This window comes from Notechis scutatus, chromosome 3 (assembly GCF_049901735.1).
Source record: "Notechis scutatus isolate UNSWTSFEM ecotype Mainland chromosome 3, rNotScu1.2, whole genome shotgun sequence".
In the NCBI taxonomy this organism is placed as follows: domain Eukaryota; kingdom Metazoa; phylum Chordata; class Lepidosauria; order Squamata; family Elapidae; genus Notechis; species Notechis scutatus.
The window spans coordinates 66,428,377-66,440,425 of record NC_142011.1 but is presented as its reverse complement, the minus strand read 5'-3'; the positions used below and the strand labels follow the sequence as shown (position 1 = coordinate 66,440,425).

The window sequence follows — 12,049 nt, the reverse complement described above, 5'->3', positions numbered from 1 at the left end:
GGCGCGGGCGCAGCATGGCATGGCAACTCGGGCTTGTATCCCTGACCTTTGGAGACTCCTCCGGCGCCAAGTCAACTCCTCCTTCCGCTCTCGGCTCTTGGGCCTCGCTGGGCACATCTTAAAAGTCGAGGAGCCATTGTCCGCTTAGGAAGCCTCTCTGCCCACCCTCACCTCAAGCCCACCCCCCTCCCGAGCCAGCTCCCTCCCTCTGCGGGACTTCTTCGGTGCAGACTCGGAGGCTTTTGAGGAACAGGTGTTGAAGGGGCAAAGCGGAAGGGCTCCCTTCTGAATAACAGGTGTCGTTCTTTCTACCCTTGACTTCTTCTTTTTTTCTGAAGGAAAACAAACTGGACACGTGTATGAAGGAAGGTGTCTATGTGTGAGTGTGTGTGTGGAAATGCCGCGGACGCAGCAACATAACATAGGAGATGCATGTGTTTCATCTCTCTCTCTCTCTCGTTCTCCCCCTCCCCCATTGTATTTCTTCGAGTGCTTTGAAGCTTTACTCCACTGGTTAAAGACTGGTTGATCTCTCCCTCCCATTGTGACTGCCGTTCCCTCTTTTCTCCTGCATGCTTCGCTTTAGAAATGTGGGTGGCAACCCTGTTCTCGTGCGGACTTATGTAGTTGAGAGACTCTAGTTTCTTCGGAAAGGACACCCGTCGTAAAAAGTAGCTTAGTGCAAGTAACCGTTATGTGTTACTTAAAAAAAAAAAAGAAGAAGAAGAAGCAGAAGCAGCCGGGAAACATCTTGTTTCGGCTGCCTTGAAACTGCTAGCTCCCCATCATAGGCGTGATGGGGAGGAGGGTCCCCTGTAATTGCTCTGGTGAGGAGAAATGCTTCAAGCTGCTCATTATTTCCCCCACTTCGTTACAAAGCAGATTCTACAGGCATTGACTGTTCGTGCCATGCTCATTTCCAACTTGACTCCCTCTATTTTCTGGGCTCCCGCCCTTGCAAAGGAGGACTTCCTTGCTGCTCATGTCTTTAAACTGAACAGTGGAAGCTTTCTCCCAGATATGTGACATGTATTTGTAATAAGGCAGATTTGTATGCTTTGTAAGACAGACTTCTTATTCTATTGCTCTGTCTGTGAAGCTCCTGTGAAAATTGGCTTCATCTCGATAATTTTATTCCCAACTAAATGGTAGAAGGGGAGAGGGAGAAACAAAAACATGTGATTGTGTGAAAGAAAGAAAGAAAGAAAGAAAGAAAGTCTTCAGGATCCTGGGGTTCCTGTTAGAAGGTTGAAGAGAGTGGAGTTTGTTGTGTGACTGAGTAATAGTTTCTTTTGTATCCTTTATAGCTGTACACAATGCCATGTTATTGTGACAGCCTGCAAAAACATGCCTTTTCTGCTTTTGTGTTTACTATTATGTACAGTTACATTGCAGATGCTTTAGTAGTTCCCTGGAGCTGTTCATAAGGTAATTGCACATCAGATAGTCAAACAATTTCTCTCATTTCTATAGCTTTTATATCCCATAGAAGGAATTCCAGATACAAATTTAAAAAAAGAAAGAAAAAGCAAGTCTTTTATTATTTGAAGTTGTACTCATTTTGATTTGAGCCAAAACTGATGTATACTTAGGGATGATCTTGATTTGCAATCTGTCATTTTTATAATGCATCTCCTGTGCATCATTGTGCTGCTCCCTACTGTTCATTTTTTAAAAATATCCATGATTGTGGGGACTCGTATTTTTTAAAACACTTATTTGTACATATTCCTGTTTTATATGATATATTAGGTGATCTGTGTCTTCTTTTTCTATATAAATGGGGAACAAAAGGCAAGCTACAAGTTTCAAAACTCGGGTTGTCAGATTACAAATTAGGGAATGGCTATGTCTTTAAGAAAATTCCATTACTTACAAGTGAGTTGTTTAACCGTGTATCATTCTCACAATGAAGTGAAAAGAAAGCTGTTTCAGGACATGGCAATTTGCCCTGTTCGCCATTTAGAGCTATTTAGTGATTTGCATAGACCAAATACTAATCCTGAGTCCTATGGAGTTTGCCATACGTACAGACCATCAGATATTTTTCTGCAGATGAAGCTATCAAAGGGAGAACCCAGCTCTGTGTGTGCTTCTTTCTAAATATGTAGGCTTTATCTCTGGTTGTGATCTTGGACTTGGAAAATTATATTGTGAACAGTTAGGTTGTACATGCTTTACATTTGAAAGGGAACTGTAGAGAGTCACATAATGGTAAATTGACTTCAAGAACTTGCTAAAAGAAATAATTAAAATAATTAAAAGAAATTTTAATAAAAAGTAGGACTTTGAGGTCAGGATCCAGCAGTTTATAACCAAACCTTCGCTTTTAGGAATTTCACTCTGTTTTGGACCTGCATTTAGAAAAATGGAACTCTAATCTGAACAGGGAAGACTCTTCTTGTGCCAAAAGTATGCTGTTTAGGATTAGGTTTTCCTCTTCCATAATTAAGAAAGTATTTGAAATTTTGAAGTAATATACAGAGGCCCATGTTTGATTGTATGCTACATATTGCTGAAGGTCCTAGTCCAAGTCTCTGTGATGCTTTGCATAAGAAAGACAGGAAGGGTTTTTATTCTTGCAAAGCATCATTTTGACTCTTACCTGGCTTATTCACTGAGTCAATATGGCCACTGATTCCTAAGTTAGCACAGTCTTTTGTCTGAGTATTATGTGATGTTTCAAGGACATTATAGACCACATATTTTAACTTATATTAGAAACCACCTAATCACACGATTTGTTTCCAAAATTCTGACAACTGCAGTTTGGCTGAGAACCTCTCCTGTCCTTTAGATATTACTGTTCAAGTTTCTGTGAAGTATCTCCATGATTTTATCACTTATTGAAGATTAAGTAACGGGGGTGAATGACGGTGGCCTGATCACAAGGCTCATTCTAGAGCAGGGTTGTCAAACTCTATTTCATTGAGGGGCGCATCAGGGTTGTGTTTGCCCTGGGAGGGCATGACCATTGGTGGGCATGGCCAGCTCAATGCCACTGGCTCTGTTTTCACTGGCAGAGGGCTGCAGGAGGCTGTCACGGCTAAAAATGGAGCCTGGGCCAGTCACACACAGCCTCCTCAGGCTCCATTTTCATTGGCAGAGGGTTGCAGGAGGCCATCATGGCTGAAAACAGAGCTTGGGAGGACTGCATTGTTCGCTGTTTCCAGGATAGCCATGCATGCCAGATCTAAGCACGCCGGGGGCTGGATTCAGACCGCCAGCCTTGAGTTTGACACTCCTGTTTTAGAATGTTCAATGATGAAATGTTTTCAGAAACTTACAGAATTAGCATGTTCCCAGTCCCATTGTTTAAGCAAGGTTGTGTGATTGGACCCAGGAAACTGGTAACACTTCATCTCTAGAACAACATTTTTCTTGAAATCAATATGGCCCCACTCTGACTTTATTTAAATGGTTGTTTCCCCAGGCTATGGGCTGGAGCAGAATGAAACTAATGTTCTAATATAAGATTGGGTTTGGAACTACAAAATGGATAGTTTGAAGAACGTTGGTGATCGTTTCCCAGAGTTGAGTGATGTTTAAGAATTGAGGCTGAAATCCACTGATGCTACTAGCCTCTCAATGTTATTACATAAAATGTCCTAGATTTATTTAGTTTTCATATCTTCAGTTGGTAGGACCCCAATACAAATATTATGGGAAATTATATTTATGAAATATGCACATCATTGAAGAAGGTATATATCAAAGGGAATAAGGAATTGAAAGGTTTACTTAGGAAGAATGTACCTAATTATGGCTTTCATGAACTATATTTTTCTGTGACTAGGGTTGTTGGACACTGAATTAAAGTGGTAAGTCAACCAGAACAAGTAGCTTTAAGATCTTGATGGTTCTTAGTAGCAGTAGTAATTTATCATGTCTCTGGAGAGCACTTGGCAATTCTTATTACGATAAAGTTTAATATTATGTCTCTCCCTGATACAACATTACATATTGTTAGAATTAAATACTTGTCTCAAAATAGGATCAGAGCCATCAATGCTCTGATTCAGATTGAATTTAGGTTCAATTTTAAAAAGATCCTTCAATGCCCAAAAGGTGAAAGAAGCAAAATGTATCTACCTATAACTTTTTAAAGCAGCTGTGTTTTTCCCTGGAATCTTCCACTTGCCTTCTGTAATTAACAAATGATGGAAGTGATGTGCAACCTTGGGAAAAGAAGCACTATTTTAAAGAATTATGTACAGGTGTTATGTTTGTGTTTTGAACACTTTGTTGGTATTCAGTATTCATATACAGTGTAGGCAAGGGAAATGTTTTTGAATTAAGGAGGCCTTAAAGAGATAGAAGGGTGGATAACACATGGCCATGATCCCTTCCTTAACACTTTATTAAAACAAAATGTGCATTTTCCCTAAGGCTATATAGCTATTGGTCTAACAACAAAAATGGAAAGTATCAAAAGATTGCCTAACTCTTACCCATTTTGGATCTAAACATTTTAGTATTCGTTAAGTTTTGGAATTGAATCCAAAACATTGCACAATCCAATTGGCTGTAGTGTCCTTTATTGAAATTATTTAATTGAATTATTTGATGATACAAACACCTAATCGTTTATATATTTGGTCATAATGGTATGATGCAGTGGGGGGCTGCAACCAGTTTAACAACTGGTTCTGTGAGTGCACGCACAGCATTCAAAATACACCAATTTTGAGCTCTGCAGCTTACCTTCTAGGGAAGCCCTGGTAAGTAAAACAGCTGAGGTACAAAAACCCACTGTGCCGCCAGAATCAGCTGAGTGAAAAACACAGAAATGTAAGATAGGCCAGGGGTGGGTGGGTGGGATCAGCTTATTGTTGGAGCTACCGGTTTGCCAGAACCTGTCCGAACCAGCAGCATCTTACCACTGGTATCATGCCTTCAACAATACATTTTGCTTAAGGCTTAAATAAATTTATAGGGGATATATAGTGTTTAAAGTTTAAAACTTTATGCACTTTATTTATCATTTTAATCCTCATGGATTCTAGGTATTTAAAATCATTAAAATAATATGCAGAATGCATTATAACCCTAACTTTAATGCGCTGCTAGAACAAGTTATATTTTAATTATTTCCATATGTTCTAATCATAATGCCTGATATATCATATTTTTAATTTAGATGTTTTTTGGTAGAATCCTCTGTATGTTCATTTTTGTCTGAAATATACATTCTGTGTCAGGGTTCCAAGTCTGTTTGCCCATAGCAAAGAGAACTCCAAGTCAGGTAGGTTCCTCAAAGAATAGTTTTATTTGACATATCATATTGGCACGATCTGATGAAAACCAATTCTGAATTTCCCGTGGTTTTCACCTAATAAAAAGTAAAAGTTTTCCCCACTTTTCCCAACAATCAGTCACATGGTCCAATCAGGATGACATCCAGTTGCCAGGTAACTTCATTCCTCGTCTATCTGGCTACCTGTGGGAATGTCCTTGGTTCTCAGGAGAAAGTATTTTGTTTTGGCTACAAAACCCCCACTATCTCAATTCCCTCTTCCCTATCCCTCAGCTCCAGTGTGGCAACAGTGACACCTCAAACGGCTCCGGTCAGGTCAGCTTCAGGGTTGACATTCTGACTCAGTGTGATCATTTCAACATTCAGATGCAGTTTTTTTTAAAAATTATCAAGAGTCCTCACTCTACAAACTACAGTGAATATGTTCATTTGAGGTTCTTGGTCTGTATGTCTGGAAGGTCTTAGAAACAGAGGATGGTTGTCAAAAACTTACAGGATGTAGGTTTTCACAGCTCTCTTAATTCTTTGCATACTCTGTAAAGTTTTGCAAGTAAGGGATGCAAGATTTTAGAAAGATCCCAAAATGTTCAAATCAGAAATCAGCAGCATGTGATGATGGAGCTAAGGGGTTTTTTGCTCTTCAAACTTCCCTAAACCTCAGTTATCTGCAAATAGAAGCTGGAATTACAATTATTCTGATAATTTAAAGGAGAACTAGAGTTCTTCATGAAATAGAAAATGTGTTTCGCTTCATGATCAGACAAAACCAGCTTATTTAAAAAAATGAGAACTCAGAATGAGCTCATTATTTTCTATCTCAGAGCCATAAGAGCAGGTAGATGACTGGGGATTGTTACTAGCAAACCAACTTGCAGAAAGACTGGCGAATGGAAACCACTAAAACAAACATAGGAAAAATAATTCTCTGCTTACTCACTGAAAAATCAGATTACCGTCTCTCATTTAGTAACTGCATTTTGTTCCAGTGAAATGGATGCTAAGTGAAATGGTTCCTAAGCAAGCCTTGTGACTAAGTGTTTCTGTGTTGTGTGTATGGAAGACATGATATTGTAAAGATCACTGGTTGCTGTTGTCATCTTCAGATAAAGTTTTCTCAGGTGGAGACAGCAGTGTTACTCTCATTCCAGTGTGCTTTGTTGTCAGGCCTAGCAACTTAGTTGTAAGTAGTATGAATTGTTCATAAAATGATTTTTAAAAATTATGGTTTATTACCATTTATTATTGTTGTATTTGTGAATGATTGTTAACTGAAGTGGTCAATAAATGAATGAGGTTTGGTTGTAATTGGTTCTGATACTATTATTGGAATCTACTCCATAATTATTCAACTTTCTGAATAAAAGTCTTTAAATAAATTCTGAGGCACTCAACCAGCACATTGACAAGTGAAAATAACTGATCTCTTCAATATTCTTTCCATTAGCAGTTCTTCTGCCTTGCAGATATACATACTTGGCCTGAAGCTAAAAAATTTAGTTAGGCTGAGTCAAATTGTATTTCTAATTAAAAAATTTAGTCAGGCTGGGTCAAATTTTATTTCTTACTTTTTCTTTTATTGTTTTGCAGTTTCTTAAAAATATCTCAAAATATTTTAAGACTGTGTTTTTCTGTGGGCATTTTCCAACTTAGCAAGATGTGGTATAGCAACTAGCAACAAATCTGGTATACTTTTCTATTTAACTTAATCTAATCTGTTCTTTACAATATGCTTTCAAAGGCAAAGTTTAAATGGTTGATACTTTATATCCACATATTAGACCTGACTACCTAGAATTATATTAATAATGTTCAGGTATAGGCAGTTGTTGCTTACCAACCATTTGTTCAGAAAATCATTTGAAGCTATGACAGTGCTGAAAAAAATGTTATGACCAATGTATGACCATTGATGACATTTGCAGTATCCTCAGTAAAGTCTGTGTTATTTTCTGCTTGAGCTGTGCCTTTTTGTTCCTGCCCTTACAAAGCAGAATGATAGGGGAGAAAGGATTGCAAAAATATATGCTGTCTGTTTTTCTACACATTGAAAGCATTGTGATTGCAGTAGCAGTCCAGGACTGGGAGCTGCAGGTGCACTATGCAAACAATTTATGAGTACTCTCTTGAAACCTCTTTCTCTCCAGTCTCTGCTATCTGAAGTTGCCGTGGCGGAGGAGAAGAAACAACTAATTTTCTTAAGAAATCATTTGCTCCTTTGCTTGGCTGTTCCCCCATCCCATCCCCTGCAGAGCAGAGAGATTGAAGAGGAAAAGAAATCAAGAGAGTAAGCTGGGTTTACTGTTCTGCAGTGTGATTGTGTCAGAAATGGTAAAAGGTCAAAGGAGAGGTTGCCTAAAGAAGCCACTTATCCCCCCCCCCCCCATGGAACAACGTGATTGGAGAGAAATAAATTTCAGAAGAATAAGGTGTTTGCAAAACATATTCATGGCTCTTTACCTTTTCTGCATTGCTTTCAATGTGTACAAGACACAAAGCAGGCAACTAAGCATGCCTAAGCAGGCATTCCAAAGGGCAAGAGACTAATCAGGAGGCAAGCGAAAGAGATAAAATTGAATAGTCTTGTGTCCTTCCATCTGTTGTGGTGATTGTTCCACTTAGCAACTGTGATGAACGAGTAATTTTGTAACAAAATTATGTTTATGACTCTACTTTATGTTTATGACTTTTACAGGTCTGTAAAGCAAAGGAAAGCTGAAGTAAGATTGCAACTATTGGTACAGCCATAGTTTCACTTAGTATCTGCTTCGTTGAGCAGCAGACTTGCCAATCCCAATTAGGGTCATTAATCAAAGGTATGGGTGTCATTGCTGTACCAGTTAGAACCTGGCAGGTGCTATTGTATAAGCACACGGAAATTATGTCTTCTTTACATAAGAGATAAAGTCTCCAGGAGGTGCATGTTCACTACCTTCTTGATTTTGATGCCTACCTGAATAGTTTGGTTACATTATTTGGCATTGAACTGATTTGAATATAGGCAGTCCTCATTCTCTGATTACATTGGGACTGGCAACTTATTCATTAAGCAAAGCAGGTACTAAGTGAAACCATGACTGTACTTACTGAGCTTCAGCTTTGTTTTGCTCTACATACATGTAAGGTCATAAATGAGAAGACTGATCACACAAAATTAGTTTTTTCATCACTGTTGTAACAGCGAACAGTTGCTAAACGGGTCAAAGACTATGTTGGTTTGATCAAAATCATAGATTTGATTTAGAGATTTGACCACAGTGTTTTTTTTGTCACAACTCTGAATTGAACATTTCTACAGCCCTAGTAAATAGATCCCATTGTTACATAAAATGGATTTTTTATTACATTTATTTGCAAGCCATCTCATTTTGAAGTGACCCTGGGTGGCGTATATTATTAAAAACATTTAAAGAATAAAATTATTATGAACATTTAAAGAATAAAAGATAAATATTTATAAAACGATAAATTGGAAATTACAATGAATAATACCATGTTTCTCCAACAATATGCCCCCCCCCCCGCCAATAGGAAGACCCAGCATGTTTTCTAGGCATAAAATGAAATTAAGCCCCTCTCCCCAAATTTAGGCCTATTTTAAAACAGGCGAAATTGGGGGGGAAGGTGGGGGGAACTTGCCATGAGGAGTGCCCTGCAGGCAGCTATGCCTTGCCATCAGCCGCTCCTAATATCCGATCATGGTGGTGCACAGAGGGCTCCCTACCCCCACTGAGCTCCTTTGCTACAGACCTGGGTCAGCAGGTGGGCAGTGTCGGCGTGGATGTCCGCTGGCAGCATTTCAGCTGCTTCTCAGGCCTCTGTAGCTTCCACGGTTCCCACCGGTGCTGGCGCCTCTCTCTCCAGCGCCGTTTCCAACAACAGCATCTAAGTCGCTCCCACTTTCCCCCCCATCCCCGTAACAACAGGAAGAAAAAAGATTTTGAGGTACCTGGGAGCGCAGCGCGCTGTGTTTTGGTTCAATCCCGAGTGGCTGGGTGGGCGTAAGAAGAGCTGAGCGAGCGTCTCTGCTGCTGCTACCCTTGGAGCTCCAGCCTCGGTCTCTGCAAGTTTCCAAAAGTCCCGGTGCGCAGCCTGTTCCTGCATTCCAAGTGCACCCAGGCCGAGCTGCAGCTGTCTCTTTCTTGCCAGCTCTTTCTTTCTAACAACAGCAGAGGCAGCGGCGGGAACCGTGGAAGTTACGGAGGCGGCTCCCCCACACAAGAAATGGCTGAAATGCTTCCACGGTTCCTGCCGCTGCCGCCGCTGTTGTTGGACATGGCGCTGACAGGAGAGGGACAACTGCAGCTTGGCCTGGGTGCGCTTGGAATGCAGGAACAGGCTGCGCAGTGGGACTTTTGGAAACTTGCAGGGACCGAGGCTGGAGCACCAAGGGTAGCAGCAGCAGAGACGCTCACTTGGCTCTTCTTACGCCCACCCAGCCACTCGGGATTGAACCAAAATGCAGCGCGCGGTGCTCCCAGGTACCTCAACAAATTTTTTCCTGTTGTTACGGGGATGGGACTGACTCAGATGCTGTTTTTGGAGACGGCACTGGCGAGAGAGGCACCAGCACCGGTGGGAACTGTGGAAGCTATGGAGGCCTGAGAAGCAGCTGAAACACTGCCGGCGGACATCCATGCCGACACCGCCTGCCTGCTGACCTGGGTCTGCAGCAAAGGCGCTTGGCAGGGGTAGGGAGCGCTCCACCATGATCGGCCGTTAGGAGTGGCTGGTAGCAAGGCGTAGCTGCCCGTGGGGCGCACTAGGCATGGGTGCATGGGGGGGGGAAAGAAATTCACCCCCGAAAAGACATCCTAGCCATTTTTTCAGGGCTCAAAAAAAAAATAAGACCCAGCCTTATTATATGAGAAACACGGTAGCAATAGCACTTAAATTTATATACCTCTGCATAGTGATTTACAGACCTCTCTAAGCAGTTTACAGAGTCAGATATTGCCCTCAACAATCTGGGTTCTCATTTTACCAACTTTGGAAGGATGGAAGGCTGAGTCAACCTTGAACTAGTCAGGATCAAATTACTAGCAGTGAGCAGAGTTAGCCTGCAGTACTACATTCTAACCACTGCATCCCTGGCTCTTAACTATAATAAAAAGATGGGAAGGGAGGGAGCAGGATGTGGTGGGAGAGAGAGGTTGGTTTGCCTCTTAATCTCCAGTATGATGCTCCCCTTTCGAGGGCCCATCTGGCAGAACCAGGTCATCAGGCCATTATAGGAGGTCAGAAGGATGGAAGCCAATCTCATCTCAGATGTTCCAAAGGGCAGGAGCCATAGCAGAGAAGATTCTTTTCCTGGACCTCGCCAGCTGAAATTCCTTGGCTCATTGGCCTGCAGCATGCCTCTTCTGTTGGCACAGGTAGGGCAGGCTGTCCCAATGGGGTGAGATGGTTCTTCAAGTAATTTCGACCTATGCCATGCAGGGCTTTAAAGGTAATAACCAACATCTTGAATTGCATTTGGAAGCAAACTGGTAACCAGTGCAGGAGCAGTGCTATAATGTGGGTCACCATATGGGCTCCAAAAACTGCCTATATGGCCACACACTGTGCTACGAGTCAAGGAATGTCAGTTGAAGCTTGTGGATGCTCTTCAAGGAAATTCATGTTTTCATCGATTATTATTAATAATAATGTCTTTTATCTTTATGAAAATGAATGAATATACAAACTCATATGTAAAATAAATGGCTTTGTTTGTTTGGATGAAAATAAATTGTTTTTTGAGAGAGGAATAAAAAGAAAAGGTAAAAGGAAATAGCCCATCTAATGAATTTATTAAAATATTTGGTCAAACATATTTTAACCTACAAAATAGCCAAATTTTTGTTCTGTAGAGTACTATTTTTATTTCTATAATTATTTTGCCAATTTTCTAAATTCTGACTATATGTCTGTAGTCCTTAATCATTTTCATTGTTTACAGCCATTTAAATGGAATAAAAATTACTTATTGTTGGTGAAACTTATCTCACAAGCTGTTGCACAATATGTTTCTATTGCTGGATTATCTGCAACGGTGGAAGTTGCAGTGAATATACTGTATTTTTTGGACTATAAGACGCACTTCTCCACCCCACCCCCAAAAGTGGGTGGAAATGTCTGTGCATCTTATAGAGTGAATGTTGACGAAGCCCCGCCTACCCACCGGCCCCCACCCCTTGGACTCTGCCTACCAGCAATTTGCCTCCTTACAGCAAACAGCCTGGTCAGCTTCAGCACAGCCTGATTTAGCACAAGCAGCTGATTGGCGGTTAGATCGGCCTCCTGGAATACCAACGATCAGTTGTTCCAGGGGGGATTGCTGCTGCCCATAGGCCAAAAATGGGATGAACAAAGGTTGAAAATGGGGCATGCGGAGGCCAAAAATGGGGCACGCAGAGGTGGTGATAGATTGCAGCAATGATGGGCGGTGGTGGCGCCAATGGGTGATGGCAATCACTGCAGCCTGGAACAGCTGATCGTCGGTATTCTGGGAGGCAGATCCAACTGCCAATCAGCTGCTCATGCTAAATCAGTCTGTGCTGAAGCTGACCAGGCTGTTTGCTGTTTGTTGCAAGGAGGAAAATTCCTGGGAGGCAGAGGCAGAGGCAGTTTTTTCTTTTCTTGTTTTCTTCCCCAAAAGCTAGGTCTTATAGTCCGGAGCGGCTTATAGTCCGAAAAATACAGTACGTAATAGATTTGTTTAAAATAATAGTATCAATCTGCTTCCAGCATGATTTGTACTGAGCTGTGGTGGTGCAATGGTTATTATGCAGTATTGCAGGCTAATTCTGCTCA

The 12,049-nt window shown here is 41.2% G+C and overlaps 1 protein-coding gene across 9 annotated transcripts in view; it reads left to right on the top strand.

Moving 5' to 3' along the window:
- The window catches only part of DAB1 (DAB adaptor protein 1), a 754,595-nt gene that overhangs the window by 479,039 nt on the left and 263,507 nt on the right, over window positions 1-12,049 (top strand). The gene's annotated exons all lie outside the window — the stretch shown is intronic.